The sequence below is a fragment of the Bombus vancouverensis genome, chromosome 6, assembly GCF_051014615.1.
Source record: "Bombus vancouverensis nearcticus chromosome 6, iyBomVanc1_principal, whole genome shotgun sequence".
In the NCBI taxonomy this organism is placed as follows: Eukaryota; Metazoa; Arthropoda; class Insecta; order Hymenoptera; family Apidae; genus Bombus; species Bombus vancouverensis.
Window position 1 is genome coordinate 760871 of NC_134916.1, and position 20957 is coordinate 781827.

General features: G+C 40.4%; 1 long non-coding RNA gene across 6 annotated transcripts; it reads left to right on the forward strand.

The window, feature by feature from the left end:
* The first annotated feature begins 1924 nt into the window (after positions 1-1924).
* Positions 1925-15808, forward strand: LOC143302884 (uncharacterized). Of its 6 annotated transcripts, XR_013058732.1 has the most exons (15): positions 1925-2830; positions 3126-3926; positions 4008-4106; positions 4301-4353; positions 4663-4756; positions 5543-5601; positions 5786-5845; positions 6117-6199; positions 6300-6896; positions 8523-8901; positions 8983-9326; positions 9405-9931; positions 10108-10166; positions 10443-10882; positions 10959-15808. It is a non-coding gene; the product is annotated as an uncharacterized LOC143302884 (long non-coding RNA). The 6 variants fall into 6 exon arrangements; XR_013058733.1 differs by lacking the exons at positions 6117-6199; positions 6300-6896; XR_013058734.1 differs by lacking the exons at positions 6117-6199; positions 6300-6896 and having other exon boundaries at positions 4071-4106.
* The last annotated feature ends 5149 nt before the right edge of the window (positions 15809-20957 follow it).

Below are 20957 nucleotides of genomic sequence, written 5' to 3' on the forward strand. Positions count from 1 at the left end.
TCTTATCATTCATTAAACTCAATATTCATAATATTTTGTAAAATCTTGTATATTCGCGTAAATATAATCTCTGTTTCGTAAAACGATGGTTAATTCAAACGAAGAATCGTTAACCCGACATATATGTCGGGTTTACATTAGAATTAGAATTAGGGTTAGGGGCATCCAACGAATCTTCGTTCGGACTACACGATGTTGTTATGCAATAGAGAAGACTTCGACTAATGCGAATACGATTATCATAGAACTGGACAAGTAACCGTGGTAATTAGATGCTCGAGAAACTAATGGCAATGATCTTAGGTTCAATAACGAATGCGCGGTCAACAGAATGATAGATGAACATGCTCACAATATCTAAGTCGAACTCTTTGTTAAAACGTGGAATATCTACCGAGCGTACAGACACAAAGTAACTCGCTAATACGACCTCAGGAGAGAATGACTTTCCGTCGCGATGCTGCTGCGGAGGAAAACTATGATGGGGTGTGTCTAAGAACACGAGATCATCGGATTCGTCGAGGATAGCCTTCGTTCAGAAGGCGAGGGAAATTGGCGTTGCTGCTAGTTGGTCAATCTCCATATCGGTGGTTAGAAAAAGATGCTAGCCGCCCTCGAGAGAAAGTTGCTGGTGGGAGACGCCGTTCCTTGAAAATAGGCCTCTCCTATCTTCCCGTAGTTGGGACAAAGACTGTTTGTCTGTTTGAAGAACTTTAGGTGATGAAGATCTTAGTGTTTATAACGGCCCTCGGGCTAGCTGATCACGTACTGTGGAGACGCGTCGACATCTGGTAATCATCATACCCGAAGATTAGGATCTGCGTGTGGCGGGCCACGGGACAGAAACCGTTGGAATGTTTACTGTCGTGTGCCGCTACAAATATTTCTTTTAAGGAGAGCTATAGAATTACTCCGTACCTTTGTTAGACAAACCGTTCATCCCGTGACCGCGGCTACGTTCGGCGACTGGCTGTCGCCTCGAGCCCAAGCTCATTATCACAACTCTCAAACAATTACAATCGGATCGAAAGACGACAATTGTTTAATTACGCCTATGATAGAATCTAGATTACGGTGTTAGGGGATTATCCCGAAGTTCCAAAGGGGAGGCTTCGATGTCCTTTCATCTCCGACATATATAACATGTTAACTTGCTAACATTATAAAATCTAACATTACATAGTCTAGCTAGTGTCTGCTTTCTGATAAGACCCAATGATGCATGCGCCGATCGCAACAATATAAATAAATAACCAATAATAATGAAAATTTATAATAAATAATAAATAAATAAATAAATAAAATAAATAAATACATAAATACATAATAAATGAGTAAATAATAACGATACAAATAAATAAATAAATAAATAAACAAATGATATAATACAATAAATAAAGATAAATAAATAAATAAATAGTTAAAATATATAATCGAATAAGAAAGTGAATAAATAAGCAAATAAATAATCAACCAAATAAATAACTAAATACATAACTAACTAAATAATAAGTAATAAATGAATAAATAAATAAAAAAATAAGTAAATATATAAATAAATAAATAAAATAACAAATAAACAATACTAGTAGTAAAAAGACTTTTGAATAAATAAATAGATAGATAATTAAGCAGTACTGTAGATTCAACTGCTATATACTCCAACCTACCGTCCACACAATTCATATAGTAACACCTCGTTACGCAGCACATTACTTATTTATTCACCAAGTAAGTTCGGCTCGAATAACAATAAATAAAATAAATCATAAATAGAACTCTGGTCGACCCGACTTTATTCCTTAAAAAGAGAACTTTCGTTGAGCCGGCCGTACATGCTCTTAAGCGATGCCCATAAGGTGGCGACGCCACACATCGACGCAGCGAACCACCTCACCTGCGCATCGCTCCTCGCCAACGCGTGCGCCCTAAGCCACCAGTCATATGTCACGTAATAAAAGAACGAGGTTTTATAAGTAGAAGAATGAGCAATAGCTCATTCATATGCTTTATTAACTGCAGATTATAAACTGAGCTTACTGACCGGGGTTTTTATTTCTTTATTATGACTCATATCTTATGGGTGGAGGTCTGGCTGTTGTCTTTTCTCTTAGTTATCACAATGCTAGGTGTTATCGATATATCCGATGTCAGCAGATGCCTGCCTCTTGGGTGGTCGTTACACATACAATGGCATCCATTTTATCCATGTGCGCGTTATATTAATAATTATTCCATATTTAGGAATTCGCAAGTGACATTTCTTCGCAAGTGTAAATAAGTCTCTCAACAACGGATACTATATTACCCGCAATACGCCCAACTTATAATCTCCACACGAGTAGAGAATCGTTTCCATGAAGTGCACGTGTGTGTTCGTATTAAACAAATTTATTTAATTGTTCAAATATATCAATATCACATATGGATATAAATAATTACCGCCCCGCGGTAATATCTAAAATTATACTCTTATAAAATTATACTCTTCTCATTACAGCGTTAAATTATGATGTCAAAATCGGCAAACCTCTCCGCAGCCCGAGAAATAATGAGTGAACAATTGACAGCCTATATCTAATACAACTACCTAATACCTAATACAAACTATACCTAATACATAGTCATCTATTATAGTAAAATAGCCTAATATATCTCATAGTACCATAATAAATCTCATAGTACCATATCAATAGTACATTAATAAATAAAATAGATATTATAATGAGGTCCACTTACTAAATAATCATTCAAATCTACTTTCAGATATCGAAAAACCTCGTTCACCTAGCACTACGCCAGCCAAGGCTTACCTCTCAAGTAAGAACAAGTACGTAAAGCAACTAAGTACATCCTTCATATATGCTTACAACCAAGTAATAATTAATAATATAAACAAACATTGATAGATATATGGAAAGTTAAAACCTTATTCTCTAGTCAATTATTAATAACACAATTTAATCGTACAACTCTAAAATCAAAAGTCGATTATAATAACAGTATCCTAATAAATAAGTAAAAATACTGTAAACTCCATAATACCTACTCAATGTCAATTAATATAATAATATAATTAAAGTAAGCTCCTCTTCACAGGATAATTCTTCATTCTACTTTCTAAGATCAGGTCCTTCTTTGCTGTTACGTCAGGCGACCCTCTACCTGGACCAGGCCATACACCGCGGGCTAGACGGACACCAGATGTCCGCTCATTCTTACGGCGTACCCTCAATAACCTTAAGGACCCGTCATAAATCCCAGTAATTTACTTGCTAAGGTCCTTCAGACCGAACAAATATCTTTTTCTAAATCACTTCCTAAAGACTATTGTCTGCCACGGCTTGACAAGGGAAAGTTAGTCTTTCCCACGTGCGATGCTTTCTAATAGCAACTTTCTATCGAGGGCAGCTAAGACCCTTCCTAGTCCACCAACCTCCGTTTATCCAATCAGAAGCAATGCATACTACCCTCACTTTCCTGACCAGAAACGTCATGAACAAATCCGATGGTCCTGTGCGCTAGACACACCCATCGCTAGCTTTCCTCCGACATAGCATCGTCGCTGTAACCTACTTGTCCTCCGACATCCAGAGAGTCAAGTCAACTACTTCTCCTACGACATCCAGAGAGTCAAGTCAACTACTTCTCCTACGACATCAGTCAAGTCAACTACTTCTTCTACGACTTCAGGAGGGTCAAGTCAACTACTTCTACGACACCAGTCTCGATCAAACGTCAGCTCAAGTCAGTGTTCACCAAGAACGATTCGTGGCGTCGATTAGTCAATCATAACGGGAATTTACGACTCCCGTTGGCGCGCTTCCTCGAGGTCGCATCTCCCCACGAACGTGCGAATTTACATTTGCTCCTCAACACATTCATCACCCAATTCTCTGCCTCGTAGGAGCACGCACCCACTAGAAGTAAGTACATCATTCCTAGTACATGTATTTGAATAGACAAAGTAAATATAAAGCATAAAGCGTAACATAACAATCATTTAGTTAAAATGAAACAAGAGAATATAATAATCCTCTTAACAAAACTAACTGGATGCCTGCTGACAGACACATGCCATCATCAATTTATTACTATCACTCAAAGTAAGTACCTCATATACATAAATACATAAAATATAAATTTATTGCCATTATATAGTAAGTAGAATCAAACATATAAAAACTAAATATAAACTAACTCTTTCTACAAATCAAGCAACAATGGTCCATTATTAAAATGAATATAGATATCCTAGTGAGATCCACTTCATGAATAATAATTCAAAGTCAATTTTTAGATATCGAAAACCTCGTTCCCTAAACACTACGCAAGCCAAGGCTTACCTCTCAAGTAAGTACAAGTAGTAAAAGCAAATAAGTGCCTCCTTCATATATGCTTACAACCAAGTATTATAATAATTAAAACACATAAACATTGATAGATATATGGAGAGTTAAAAACCTCCTTCTCTAGTTGATATTAGTAAACAATTAATCATATAAACTTTATAGTCAATTACAATAAACTATCTGCTGTTAAATAGGTAAAAAATACTAAACTCTATCGTACCTGCACAATGTTTATTGCCATAATAATAATATTACTATTATAAAATTAATATAAATTTAATATAATTTAATATAAAACTCCACTTCTCAGGATATCCTGTTCTACCTCCTAAAATCGAAACCTTCTTCGCACATCACCGCACTTCGCCCAAGTCTTACCTCGTAGGGGTACACACCTATTAAGAGTAAGTACATCCTTTCCTATATACATGTCGGGTTTACATTAGAATTAGGGTTAGGGGCGTGAAACGAATCTTCGTTTGCGTTACACGTTGTCGTTATGCAATAGAGAAGACATTGACTAGTGCAAATACGATTATTATAGAACCGCGCAAGTAACCGTGGTAGTTAGGTACTCGAGAAACTAATGACAATGATCCTAGGTTCAATAACAAATCCACGGTCGACGGGATGATAGATGAACGTGCTCACAAAATCTAAGTCGGACGCGTAATATTTACTGGTCGTAAGGTGTTAAGATTTATAACGGGCCCTCAGGCTAGCTGAACATGTACTGCGGAGACGCATCGACATCTGGCAATCATCTTACTCGAAGAATAGGGTCTGCGTGTAGCGAGCCACGGGACAGAAACCGTTCGAATGTTTACTGTCGCGTGCCGCTACAAATATTTCTTTTAAGGAGATCTGTAGAATTACTCCATTACCTTCGTTAGACAAAGCGTTCATCCCGTGACCGCGGCTACGTTCGGCGACTGGCTGTCGCCTCGAGCCCAAGCTCATTATCACAACTCTCGAACAATTACAATCGGATTGAATAACTACAATTGTTTAATTACAGCTATAGTAGAGTCCAAATTACAATGTTGCGGGATTATCCAAAATTCCAAAGGCTCCGGTGTTCTTTCATCTCCGACATACATATAATAAATAAATAAGCAATATATACAACGTAAATAGAGCAAAGATATAGTGTCTTCTACATAGAAAACTAACTCGATACCTATTTTCAGGCATCAAGACCTCCTTTGCATGACACAAGGCCATCATCGATTTATCATTGTCTCTAAAAGTAAGTACCTCATATATACATACTGCATAAAGTATAATAATTCATTGTCATTATATAATAAATAGGCAAATCAAAATAATACTAACTCGTCTTACATATCAACTAACAATGATCCATTATTATAATAGAAATAGATATCATAATGAGACCCACTTCATAAATAGTAATCCAATCTACTTTACAGATATCAAACCTCGTTCCCCTAACACTACCAAGCAAGAACTTAGCTCTCAAGAAAGTGCAAGTAAGTAAAGCAAGTAGGTGCATCCTTCATATATACTTTCAACTAAATAATAATTAATAATAACACATAAACATTGGCAGGTAAATGGAGAGTTAGAAAACCTCCTTCTCTAGTCAATATTAGTAAAACAATCGTATAAACTTAATAGTCAATTGCTATAAACAATATACTGATAAATAGGTAAAAATACAATAAACTCCATAGTACCTACACAATGTTTATTGCCATAATCATATAGTTAATAAATGTAATATTAAACTCCACTTCTCAGAATTATCCTTCATTCTACCTCTCAAAAACGAAACCTTTACTCATCCAACGCACATTCTTCGCATAAATCTTTACCTCGTAAGGGTATGTACACCTTTCTATATACTATACTAACTAAATGAAAAAAAATAATCATCTAGAAAAACATTATAACTAATCGTCAAACTCATTTCTTTCTTTACAGGTAACGACTCTTCGACTTTCAAGCACAACATAACCTAAAATTTTTCGAGCTATTTACACGCCTTAATCAAGAACTTTTATAATTTTATCGCACTACTCCGCCCTACAGGCTTACACCCTATGCAAACAACTCCGCTGTCTGTCCACCTACGCAGAAAATATCCTCCATCACTCAATTTAAACACTAAACACCTACGATTCCCCAAAGGGTATTAATTATAAATCCGCGGTAATTCAGCAAAAAAACACACATCCCTCATGTAAAATTGTAAATTCACATGCACTCTATATTATTTCAATCACTCCCGCAGCCACGGAAAGCTCAACTTCTCCATCGTTTTAAATTATATTGTACATAGCATCGACATAACCGCCTGTAACCTCAAGTACCAATTTTTTAATTTTCGCCGAATATTAGTAGTTACAGGCAGCTACATCACTCCACTAAGCAATAATCACGCATCGCCGTTCTCTTAGTGTCCACTAAAAGGATCAAATTCCTCATCTCATTCGAACTTGTAATCAATAAATCTCCTCATCCTGATCAAACTTACCTGTTGACGCTTCGAACACTCCGACTGGGGATGCTACGTGCCTGGTGAGTTTTCCTAGGTATTGATAAAATTGGGACGGTTTCCTTTCGCCCATTTCTTCAGACTCCAGCAACTTTCGCATTCTCGTGCTGTCTGAATCAGCCAGTTTCCGGATAATTTCACTCTTTAATTTTTCGTATCGTTCCGTGGCTGATAGACTCACTACTGCATCCTCGACTTGCTGCAGGTGCCGATTCTCGAGACATTTGGCGAGGATCACGATTCGCAGTTGCTTAACAGTCGCAGCCTCTGGAACTTTTACGTTTACGGTGCATCCTACCATTTTGCTGCGTCATGTCTCGGATATTCGGGGATCGCGATCGTGGTTTGCAACGACTGTCGAGGAGCAGCGCGCGAATTTACGCTACTCGTCCGCGAACTTCGTGGCTGGGGGCGGTTCGATTCCTCGCTGTCCGTTGTTGTCTGTCCGGGCTGTTCTGCGCTTATTTCGTGGATCCTGTCTGCCACCGTGGTGAGGTCATTCGGACTTGTTTCCATTATGGCAGCCAGGATCCGTTGCATATTCACTGGGAGGCGGTTCTTCCAAAGCGTCAGAACGAGATCGTCAGAAATCGATGAGGCGGCTAGCTTCTTCAAATCTCTGTAGAACTGGGAGGGTGTCCTGTCTTCCATTTTTTTACATTCAAACAACCTCCGCACTCCTTTGCAGCAGCATAGCGCAAACGTGGCAACGATTCATGTACGAATTCTAGCCTGCTTTAGACTTCGTATACGCGTACATCGACGATCTCTTGATAGCCTCGGAAGACGAGCAGCAACGCCGCGATCACTTGCGAACCTTCGAACGGTTAAAAGATTACGGTGTCGTAATTAACCCCGCGAAATATGAATTTGGTTCGAGCGAAATCACATTTTTAGGATACACCGTAAACGCCGATGGAATTAAGCCGCTGGTCGAGCGTGTTAAAGTGATTGTGAACGTTCCAAAGCTCGCGACTAAGCAACTGCGAAGGTACCCCGGTATGATTAACTTCTACCAAAGTTTCATACCAGCGACCGCAAAAATCCTCCGACCACTCAACAATTTACTAAAAGATGCAAAAAAAATTGACAGATCTCCTTCCGTCACAGTTCGAATGTTTTACAAATAAGGTGAAGAATTGAACTTTAGTAACCAGCCCAAGCTCATTATCACATATCTCGGACAATTTATAATCGCACAGGGACAGTGCCGCGTTCGTCATAAGAGAGTTGTACCATTATCGTGTCCTTAAATCGTAGCCGAAGTCGTTGCGAATTAGTTCAAGTGAGTTTCCTTCAAGTGAGTCCGTCGATATGTGCGGTCTTAGGCCCTACATTCCCTTATTCCATCGTGATAACTCTAATGGCTGAATTCAAGCTACAACCCTAGCCTTGTCCTTAGAGAAACGGCTAAATACTACAATAGTCAAAGCTCATGAATTCGTATTCAATGTTTCACCATAATTTTATTTTCGTTCGCAGTGTCTCTAAGTTCCGAAATCAGTGCGCCGGTGATCATCCAATGTTCAAACTATACGTATAGGGGAAATCTTATATCATCTATCTAAATCAATCATACTTCATATTCATCATCTATCATATCATATTTCATATCATGAAAAGTAAATAAAATTACTTACACTCAACAGTGCAACTTATCTCAGCCGACCGCAATGTGATTATGGAGGGAGCTACCATCCAATATGGCACCAACTGTTGAATATCGTACACGGCATTCTCATTTGACAGAGGCTCAGTGATCTCGAAATCGAACTCTGAAGATCACTATCACAACATGGCGCCGAATGCCAGTCACCGTAAGCGTCGCCTCTACTCGCGCCGATCAAGTGCATTACAAGCGGTATTGCAAAATGGTTATACAAATCGCAATTCGATCTTGTCAAGGGTCCAGCAACAACAAGGCATCTGTCATCCCATGGATTCTTACTTTTATTAACAATCTCACACACTCGTCAACAGCCCAAACGTCAACATTAGCCATTCAACTTATTACCTGCACTTTAACTGGCAAGTACCATTGGCCCACGTGCAACCGTTAATTAAAATCATTCAATATTATTCAATGTAATTAATTAAATTTAATTTAAGGAATGTCACTGCAGCCCTATAAATAAATAACTACCAGGCATATCACCCTGGTCACATTGGCTCAGTCAGGAAGCTTTACTATGGAGTATGGGAGTCGGTGGTGCTTTATGCGTCCCCGGTATGGGCCAAAGCGCTGTTGACCAAGAGGAATAGAAACATCTTGAAGAGGGCACAAAGGGCCGCACTTATAAGATCGTCTATGGCCTACAGAACTGTGTCGCGTGCAGCGCTGTGCATATTGACAGGTCTAGAGCAGAAATTGCTGAAAATTTTATGGAGAGGATGGAGGACGACAGGTAGAGGGATAAATGGAGTGTGTACGGAGAAGATAATTGGACGAAGAAGTTAGTAAATGACGCTTGTACGTTAAAGAAATACAAAAGACATATTGAACGATGCAACTGTTGACTGGACACCTACAGGTGTATCGCAGGATGATCAGCAAAGAGGTTCACTCCAGATACTGGGATTGCGACACGGAAGTAGACGACGCGGAGCATGCGTTGTTTCACTGCCCTAGGTGGGTCCTCGATAGGACCGAACTGGAGAGCTATGTTGGCACGACATTGACGAGGGGAAATGTTATTGAGGAGGTAATTAAGAAAGAGGACAACTAGAATAAATTTCAGGCACTGTGCAGAAGAATTATGAAGGCGAGACAGAAACAGGAGATGGATGTATAAAGGAGAAGAAGAATAGGAACTTACAGAGATAGTAATGGATAAGATGTAGCGAAGGAAGCCTGGAAGTTAGGGCCAACCCTGAAGTAATGCCTAAAGGCAGTTCCGGGGTTGGTACCTGTACTACAAGAAGAGCGGTTAGAGGAGAGGTTTTTAGTCGGTATGGCAACCATCTGCTGAGTCCCACTTAACCCAATGACGCGGGTCACTGGGTATGCGTAATTTGCATTTTTCCCTCCTCGCGAAAAAAGGCATATAATCCTGGTAAGGTGAGCCAATGTTTATCTATATCTATTTTACTCTTCATTATAAATTCTCAAACCATACTACTATATCTTAGATTAACTGCTTACACTTTAATCAAAATGATACTGTTACAACTTTGCTTAATGTTACTAAGTTCTTCTACAAATTTAATCAAATATTAAATTTATTTAATTTTTAGGTACTGCATGCTTAGCCCTGTCAGTGATAAAGAAATTTATCCTCTTTTCCCTTGACAAGGTGAGCCTGACTATATAAATAACTATTCTTATTTGAGGCACAAATTTTAAAAAATGTCTGCCTATGCAAAACAGCGTCACCGCTATCACCGCCTTGCTCTGATGCTGATCAAAGCCTCCTTGATGAAGGGGCACTTTCCATACGGAAAGTTCCCCTTTCCTACGGAAATTTCTCGCCGCATCGATTAAATTCATGTCAATTGCCTCGTTCCCAAATTCACCCGCGAACAACGTGCTTAATTTACTCCCGCGCAATTTAATTTACTCCTCTCTCCAGGTAGTTCATCTTTCATCATCAGGTAGTTCAGGTTGACCGAGTTGCCGGTCTTGGCGGCAGGCCTTATCTTCCCACCCTCGCTCTTCTGAAGGACGTCCATGGTCTCCCTGCTCGCCGTGACCAAATCTCTAGCCGCATCGCTGTCGGACCAGTAAATGCCCATTACCCCCTTCATCTTCCCCGTTTTCACCCTCTTTCCATCCACGTGCACCACTGTACTCATCTCCGATCCACTCTTTCCCTCTAACCATTTACCAGTCCTTACCCAGTCGTCTATGGTCGGGATGTTGTCTGGTACCTGCCATTCAGTTTCCATAAATCGAGTAACCTCCTCCTCTATTAACGTCAGGTAGTTATCCCGCCCCATAGGACCCCCAAGTTCTATCGGTGAACATAGCCACTTACTACTTCCGGAATCAAGTCTTTGACATCTTTATAAGGTAAATAACCATAACTCAACTCCCAATAACATTCCGCGCGCCAACTAACACTTATTCTCTCTCCTCCCATCTTCAGCAATCCGGTCCTGGCCTTCAGATATTTTTGTACACCGTGGCGGCAAGCCTTGGCCGTCAGGGCACGAATAGTGCAAACCTTCACGTACAGACTACGCCTCAGATGCGGTGCGCAGATAAATATCAACATGTGTAGATTGTCCTCCAGTACGCCGCTGCCCAAGTCACAACCGTCGCAGTGATCATGCGGGGGTAATTCATCGCGTCTTAACATAATAAGAAAGTCATCGTGCTCTTCCAACACCTCGAGCCTGTTCGTCACTGTAGAAGTGATCGAGGCTGCCGGCTTCACTCCTTTTTACGCCCTTGCTCTCCCCTTCCGTCGTGCCCTCCTTTGTTTTCTCCGCCCGGTTTGGGGGCGGTACTCTTCTCCTCTTGTGATCTGCCCTCCACTTCTGATGGTTTCGTTAACAACTTCCCGATAGTAGGAGGCAATTTCTTTCCACCGCCCGATTCCTTCTCCACCACCACCTTTGCCCCCTCGGAAGTTCGGGTGCCAGTATCGGAACTTGTTTGAGGAATGGGAGCTGCCTTGTCCATCTCCTCTAGTGCAGCTAACTCCGCTGTCAACTGAGCTATCTTCTCTAAGCGGTCCGCGTTGGGTAGGACACGAACTGTTTCCCTGTTCACCGTTTCCCGCCCGCTCGTGGATGCTTTCCAACTTCTTCAAGTTAGGCTCATCTCAAGGACGGCGAGTGTAGAGGGTTGTAATACTGATGGAGGCAGCTCTACCACGAGCGTTCAGTAGGACGGTTCCAGGTTCTAACACTCCACTATTTATTGATTTCCACACATCATGTCCTATCTCAAGTGTGCGTAGCTGATCCCGTCATTGCGCTGTTTTTCTCGACCGAGTCCGCCGTCTTCTTTCTTCGAGTAGAAGATCGAACTTCATGACCCTCGCGATTAGATCTTTATCGAACTTTGTTGCTCTGAAGTACGTCGCGTAATTTGGATCCGCCACGAGGCCGGCCAAAAGGAAACATGCCATAACGTGGTGCTCAATTTTTATACCTACACTGGACAACTTATCGCACAGGTCCTGGATCCTTCCGCAGTATGTGGAGATATCTATGCTGGGGTTCTTCTCCATAGTTCTCAGTTCCCGCATGCATAAAGCGATGTCCATCGACGTGGACGTCTTCTAGTGCTTTCCAGCATTCCTTCGCTGTTTTCAAGGTCCTAATATCCTCGAGATACTCGGGGCGAACATGCCGGAAAATGTATGCACGTGCTTTGTTGTCCATTTTCATGCAGTCTGGTCTCAACTTTTCTGCTGCCGTAAATCCTGGTTCTACTGCATCCCAGCAGCCCAGGAAAACCAACGAGGCTTCCGTCATCGTCTTCCAATATTCATAATTGCCCTTTCTCAGGATCGGGTTCATATCCCTGTCCACATCACCAACTCCCTCCTGGTCCACCATGGCGTGGACTCTTCTTGGATAGTTTCAGAAAACACACATAGCTCAAAAATAATAATATAATAATAATAGCGATCATACCAACGTAACATTTCTCAATAACTATTTCTTTTATTCACAATTGTCAAATCCTCCTAATATGTTTCCGATTTTAACCATTACCGCTCGTTTATACATAAGCTCCAATGACTACCACTTTATTTCGATATTTATTACTCTTTCTAACTCACTTTAATCATTATATTATAAAAGAAATTTTTTTTTTGGATGACGCAAACCCCATCAATACCAATGATTCATCCACTTTCTCTGTGACAGAATAATACTGCTAAACAAAATCACTATTTCAATTTAATTCCCAATTTCTAGTCCGACATATGCATTTCTTATTAACGCTTATTATTACATAACCCAACCACGACAACAGCTATTTTTATAATAAATATTTGTCGGGTTTGGAATTTTGGGTCAACAACTCTTCACGTGGATTACCCATCGTTTCACAAAGCCGAGATTATATTTACACGTATATACAAGACTATCACAAAGCTTAACAAATAATAAGTCTAATGAATAATAAGTTTGATGAACAATGAAGTTAGTGAATAATAAATTGTACGAATAATTAAGTTTAACAGATAATAAGTCTAATGAATAATAAGTTTAACGAATAGTAAGTGTAATGAATAATATGATTTACGAATAAGAATGAACACTATTGAACACTATTAACAATGTTTTTGGGTTCAAACGAATCCACGGTCAACGGGATAACTCTTTACTAAGCGTAAACTAATCTTAGGCGCAAAATACGATTGTTGAAAATGCTCGATGTGTCACTCTCCAAGGCAATCGCACGAATGCCAGCCTCGTGGAGATTTTGCTCGCTGTACGATTGCATTTGTTTTCTATACACTTTTGGAAGCATCGGGGAGGTTCGAAACGCCCGTTGCTAGGCAGTCTCTGCCTGAAGTTTGACACACACTCGTTGGAAGCATCAACAAAGTTCCAAACGCCGTTGCTAGGCAGTTTCTGCCTGGAGTTTGATTATTAATACAATGTATGTCCCATTGTATCGGCACTTCCGAGGCAACATCACACGTGGCTAGGCCCGCTCCCGAGGCCGCATGCCGCCACTACCACATTTCTCGGAAAACCCATACAACCACTCCAGACCTTCGTTAGGCAAAACGTTCATCCCGTGACCGTGGCTACGTTCGGCGACCAATGGTCACCTCGAACCCAATCTTGCTATCACAAATCTCGAACAATTACAGCTATGAGGGTATGATTATCTACACCTAACTTTCTGGTTCCTCATACCATTGGCAAGCTAATCTATTAGAATAAGTACCAAACTTATTTATTAATTTTCTATATAGCGATCAATTTATTATGATCCCATTGTTACGACCGTTCGCGGAGAGACGCGGTCGCGAGGAAAACGCGTCAGCGAGAGGCGTAAATTCTCGCTACGATTCGGTGAATCGACGCCGCGAAATAGTCGTTCCCCTGTTTCGGTTAAGATAACAGAGGTGGTTAAATGAATATGACACAGTAGAGTAAGTTATATTTCACCGTTTATTCCAACAACTTATAACGAAGGCAGTTACGCTGGTGCGTATGTACGAGATGAGTGAGTGACTGATCTACGGGTGTGTATACCCGGTCAAAGGATGTTGACTGTTCGAAGGATGTAAAATTAGTACTGTCTTGGGAGACGAAGCTGTGTCGGAGGAAAGCTAAGGATGGGTGTGTCTAGCGCACGGGACCATCGGATTTGCTGGTGCCGATGTTAGTTAAGAGAGTGAGGGAATAGGCTTCGTTGTTAATTGGTTAAATGAAGGGTCTTACCTGCCCTCGAGAGAAAGTGGTTAGTGGGAGGAAAGTTGCATCATAGGTGAGAAAAACTAACTTTCCCTTGTCAAGCCTTGGTAGACAATAGTCTTTGGAAATTCTTCGGAAACAGACGTTTGTTTGGTTTGAAGGACCTCTACTAGGAAATCTATGAGATTTATGGAAGGTACTTGAGACTGTTGAGGGTACGCAGTGAGTATCCGAAGACATCTGGTTGCCATATTGCCCGCGGTGTGTGGCCTGGGCTAGGTAGAGTGTTACGCGACGTAACACCCATTAATCTTACAATACCTTACTATACTTTAACTACAGCTTCTTTCTACAACTATCAATTTATTATATTTATTATATTTATTATATATGTCGGAGATAAGAGGACACCGGTGCCTTCCCTCTGAAACCTCGGGAAAATCCATAAAAACATTGTAATTAAAACCTACAGTTGTAATTAAACGGTTTGCCGTCATTCTACCCAATTGTATTTGTTTGAGACTTGTGACAATGAGCTTGGGCTCAAGGCGACAATTAGTCGCCGAACGTAGCCGCGGTCAACGGGACGGACTCTCCATCTAACAAAGGCATTGAGTAACCCTATAGCTCTCCTTAAAAGAAAGATTTGTAGCGACACGTGACAGTAAACATTCCAACGGTTTCTGTCCCGTAGCTCGCCACACGCATATCCTATTCTCCGGGCAGGATGTTTACCAGATGCCGACGCGTTTCCGCAGTACGTGACGACTAGCCCGAGGACCGTTATAAACACTAATATCTAGTTACCTAAAATCCTTCAACAGATACATAGTCTTTGTCCCAGTTACAGGAAGACAGGAGAGACCTATTTTTCCACGAACGACGTCTCTCACTAGCAACCTTCCCTCAAGGGCGGCTAGCATCCTTTTCTAACTACCGATATGGAGATTGGCCAATTAGCAGCAACGTCAATTTCCCTTACTTTCCGAACGTAGGATATCCCCGACGAATTCGATGACCTCGTGTCCTTAGACACACCCCGTCATAGTTTTCCTCTGGGGTATCACCGGGACGGAAAGTCATTCTCTCTTGCGGTCTCATCGACAAAAGGATTAACGCCTTACGGTCAGCGAATATTAACACAGAATCCGACTTAGATTTTTGCGAGTGCGTACGACTACCGTCCCGTTGTCCGCGGATTCGTTATTGAACCTAGGATCATTGTCATTATTTTCTCGAGTATCTAATTACCACGGTTACTTGTCCGGTTCTATGGTAGTCGTATTTGCACTAGCCAATGGCTTCTCTATTGCATAACGACGACGTGTAATCCAAACGAAGATTCGCTTCACGCCCCTAACCCTAATTCTAATGTAAACCCGACATATATATTTTATTTTATTTTATTTTTATTTTAGGCCCGGACCACCAATCCCACCCAATTCCATCAAAATCGCATTTTACATGGCCATTGCCCAAATTGACCTTTATTTAACAATGAACTACGATTATTTAAACTCTAAACATCTACACTTAATGCAAGAATATTCAAACTGTACACATAATTAATATTTAACATAAAATTAGATATTTATTTTAATTACACGTTGACTTTATTATCTACCCTATCTCTCTGTCTATGACCTTTCTTTCGCGAGTAGGGGAAAATGCATTACGCATACCAGACGACCCGCGTCGCCGGGTTATGTGGGACTCGGCTGATCGTAGTGCCATACCCACTAAAAACCCCTCCTCTCCAATCCTTCTTCGAGCGGAGGGTCTCGACGCCTCTGTTAATAGCACATTACTTCGATGAGACCCCATTCGGCGCGTCAACTTCTTATCAAACAAATGCCTCCGTTTCTTCGGATATAGTCATCATCCTCTTCTTCCCTATCTTTGAATCGCTCCGCCTTTGTACCTTTCTTGTGCCTGTCTTGTTCTCATCATTGTCTCGTAGAAACTACGGAACAACCCTCAAGTATGGTCGTCGGCCGACACCAATACGATTATGTTATTCATTGTGAGTGTGTCGCCAACGACATTTTCCAGAATAATACGCTGGTCTGCCCATCTCGGAGACCTCAATAAGGCGTGCTCCGCATCATTTGGGCACGCGTCGCAATCCCTGCATTAATCGACGGTTTCCTTGTTTGTTCTGACCCTATACGTATTGAAGATACCATACCCAGTCAACAGCTGCATGGTGTAGTGGTCCATACTTCTCTTCCTTTTTCTAAAGATGGCTGCATCCTCGATCAGCCTCCTTGCCCAATTGTTCGTGTTGGACCTGGCCCACTCTCTTCTCCACTCCTCTGCCGTTTCCTCATCGTAGAGATGGAGCTGATTTAGGAATGCTTCTGAGTCGCCAAGGTCAGGTCGGGCTGGTTTTTTCCTAACCACGTAGATTTTTCCTCGCCACTGAGCCCTGATATGAATGGGCATAGTCCCTGTCAACACGCACAACGCTGCATGCGAAACCATCCTGTAGGCCGTTGAGGTACTTATCAGGGCACTCCTTTGCCTACAGTCTTAATCCTGCTGAGCACAGGCCGATGAAGCATATAGCACGACCGACTCCCACACCTGATGGTATAACTTCCTATAGGCGTCGGAGGGGCCGTTCACATTTGGCAGGTAGCTCTCTGATAGCTCCTACAATCGCATCCGCTCTATTACAAACCGCATCAAAATGACAACAATTACACCTCCACATTACACCTCCTCGCAGCTGTCTCGATGGATATGTCGAGCCTCTCAATGTACTGATCATAGTTGATTACACTAATGTTGGGCGAGCACTAACCGCTCACGCAGTACACTTCCCCTATCTTGATCCCGACATACCCCTCCTCTTCGATCAGCGTATCTTCGCTGGGGTGGAGGCTATTAAATCTGGTTGCGCAAATAGATGCATTCCCCTTCGTATCGTTGTACCAAAAGGGGAGCTGTCTATTCGGTTCAGATATGACGACTTTATAAATCCCGCCCATCAAATCAGTTATATTAAATTCTATTGTGTTGTCCAATAATACAAACGTTAATTACGTCATTCCGATAAAGGCAAAGTAAACAACGACTAACATAAAAACAAAACATAATAAACAAACAGTCTTGGTATGATTGACTATCTGTATTTCGTCCTCTATAACTTAGCTTAAGTAAACAAATATAAAATTTAATTTAAATTTAAACTGTGTGAATCCTTGCCCAAACCTTTAATTTATGAATTATACCTATATGCTTGTTCAATAGGTATGAGAATTTCATGTTATCTATTTATCCATATAATGTATGCTACTCGTTCTTTTTTCCTTGTTTGGTTTGAAGGCCACCAGCGTATGCTAACACTCACATATTATATTACTCCTCTTACTTATTCACCGCTATCCATTATAAACACCATTACCAATGAGCCGTTAATGCTCCACACAAGCTGCTGTACTCAAGTTAATTTAACAGCTATTCCCCTACGACTTGTCATGCCAATATTGACCGCCACACTTCATGTTTCTCGCACTTTAATTGCACTCAAAATATCATATGATTATAATCTTCGTCGCCTCCATATACATACACTCTGATATCATCTCAATTCTATTCCACTCACACCCCCTTGTAATTCACCACAATCCTTAGCAATCCTGCTTGCATTTTTACACGCATGTATCATCGTATATTGTCAAACACCTAGCTAGCGAGAGCGACCCGCCAACACGTCCTCTCTCAACCGCGTCACGAACCAGACTTCTGTCTATGACCTACGTCCACCTTAACATGTGACAGTTATTCATTCGTTATAGTTCCCGAACCGTAATTGCACTTTATTTCAATTCCTATCCTAGTCAAATTCTAATTTCTATTTCCTTTAATTTAGCCAATAGATTGACTTAATATTAATTTAGCTCACTTTAACTTTAATTAAAATCCACTAAACGCTTACTCACTCAATAACATTAATTGTTATATCGATTTTAGCCCCGCTACGCCTTCCAATTTAGCCTGTGACTTCTCGCATCCGTTAAACCCTTTCATCTTATTCAAGACAACAATAAACTAAAATCACTGTATGTACCCACGACACCCTAATTCATCTCAAATGGGAATTATCCATCACTATCTAGCTCGTTAAAAATTGGTATTTCTCATGTTTCCTTTAAACTATTTCCACCCACGATATGACACATCTACCCCTAACCAACTACTATTATAACTAGCCTTGTGCTCACGAGCGGGAGCTCGCGGCAGACACGTCCGCAAGCAACGGCGTCTCGAGTCAAACTTCAGTTTTGCTGCTAATTAAACTCGGTTGTCTGATTTCTAAGATTTTATGTGTTTTACACGATAAGTCGATCTGCACATTTTTCCTAATGATAATGATATAATGATTTTCAGTCTGTAAAGGTACGAACGTCAATTCTTCTAACTTGAATACAGCAGTTGGGCAGGTTTTGACTGTCTGTTGATTATTAGTTAATTCGATTCTACAATAGAATCAATAGAATTGATTATTAACTATAGTTAAGTTCCCTTACAAATGTCGATGATTGCCGTTCGTTTATATTTGTTTAAGTAGTGGCTATCGACAAAGATGTATCGTTCTAAGTTGATTAGTATCAGTTTCTACTACAGGTGCGATAAATACAGAGTTTTGCTTGAAAGGTATCGGATAAATTTTTGTTATTTTCCATTCGTTGTCTTCTGAAAGTGGTACAGTTATCGTATATATAAGTTTGTTATCATTTGTCCATAATTTTAGTTTATATAGATCTAGAATTAGTAGAAAGTTTTGAACTGAAAGATCGATATGATTACTCATAAAGTTTTGTTTCGTTATTTGGTCGAGTATTGTTAAGAATTGTTTAGATTCCATAATTTGCGGGTTTATGATTCCTTGTTTTCCTGATACGATAGTGTTAAAAATTTCGTCGATGTTAATATGGAGCTCCGATATGGTAGATTCAGTCTGAATTAGTAAAGAGATCAATGTTTCGTTTTTCTCGTTATGGTTTTCAATCTTGCGTATGACGTTGGTAACGTTTTCGAGTTGATTCGTCTTAGCATGGTCTAGTACATGTTTGATAAGTGCGGTTTGATTACTAATCGGATCGTTTTTATTTTGTTGTTGGAGTCAAATAATGTATCAATATTTTCATTAATGAATTCTAGGTCTTTTTCGAGGAGAGTTCCGAATAGAGTTTTAGATACTGAGCTTATGACGTTGAGCAGTACGCGTTTGCTTCTATAGTGTAATAACAATTTTAAGTTGATGCGTTAGGTTTTCGAGATTTCTATACTTGATTTTTAGATTGTTTATCTTTGGTATGTAAGCGCAAGGTGGTTTACATTAACGGTTTAGCTCAATGTTATAATCTATTGGTTCGATCGATTGGGTCATTAAGGTCCACTATAAGAGTGATATCTACTGGTTCATTATACAGACAGCAATCGTCGATATGTTCTAAGAAAACGTTGGCATAACTTAGTGGTCTTACCACTAGATCGCTTTGAATGTATTCGAGAGTTAGAATTATCCATGTTATGGTCGCCTTCGTGAAAAATAAGGTTTTAATCTGTTACCGTGGATTCTTTGCGTTTAATCATTGCAATATTCAATAAGATATTGGATTGGATTCAATATGGATTGGACGAGAGGATTTCGTAGTCTAGTTTGTTGGTTTTGTCATCGTTATGTACCCATACTTTACCTTTTACTTGGAATATCGTTTGTGTTTTAATGACTTTTCATATCTAATCTCTCCGATATTGCTTTTTGTTTGATCAGTGATTTGTCTTGCTTTGACTATATAGGCGTTATATCGATTTTTCCAGAGGCTAAATAATTGTTCTTTAGTTAGGCTGGGGCTGTTTGATATTGAGGATGACATGTTAGCTTGTCGTCCAAATGTCAGTTCGAAAGGGGTATATCCGGTCGTTTCGTGTACAGAAGTACTATATCCCATACATACTAGTTTTAGGTTTTCATCTCAGTCGTTTTGTCGGTCTATCGTGCAAGTTCGAATAAGATTTTTTACCACAGCATATCTTCGTTTGAGGGATCCGTTAAATTACGCGTGGAAAGAAGTAGCTTTTATGTGTCAGATCTTGAGAGCCTTTTCAAATGTATCAGTTTACACACGAAATTTCGTCCCATATCCGTCAGGATACTTTTAGGTGCGGAAAATATGTATACATGGTGATCCAAAAATTCGTTGATGATCGAGTTGGCTGTTTGGTCTTTTAAAAGGATGAGAACGTGGTATTTGGTCAATTAGTCTTGAATAGACAGGATAAATTGGTTACCTCGTTTGGTTTTTGTGAGAGATCTGAATATATGCATTGCGATTTTGTCATTAGGGTTAACGAGTGTGTCAGTTATTACGGGTTACTATTTTGCTCTGATACGTTTCAATTTCTCTCTGGCAAGTTTCGCAGTTTTCTATTAATTCTGTGACGCGTTGTTCTAGATTTGGGATTAGGTCCAGTGATGGTGCTCTTGTATTCGTTTCACGGTGCGGTGTACACCTAAGTGTCCTTTTTTTTTGTTTTTTATTAACGTGGAGGAAATCCGCACGGACATCAGGTCGCTTCTGGGGAGAAGCGGTTTGGTAGTGCCGGACTCCAACCGACTAAAACCTCCACGATGAACGTCCCGATTGCGATCAAGAGGGGCCGGCGAACCGGTGTGAACGACACAACGCCCCCCCCCCTCCCCCGCGATTAATACGTCCCCTATTGGAGCGATATGCGGC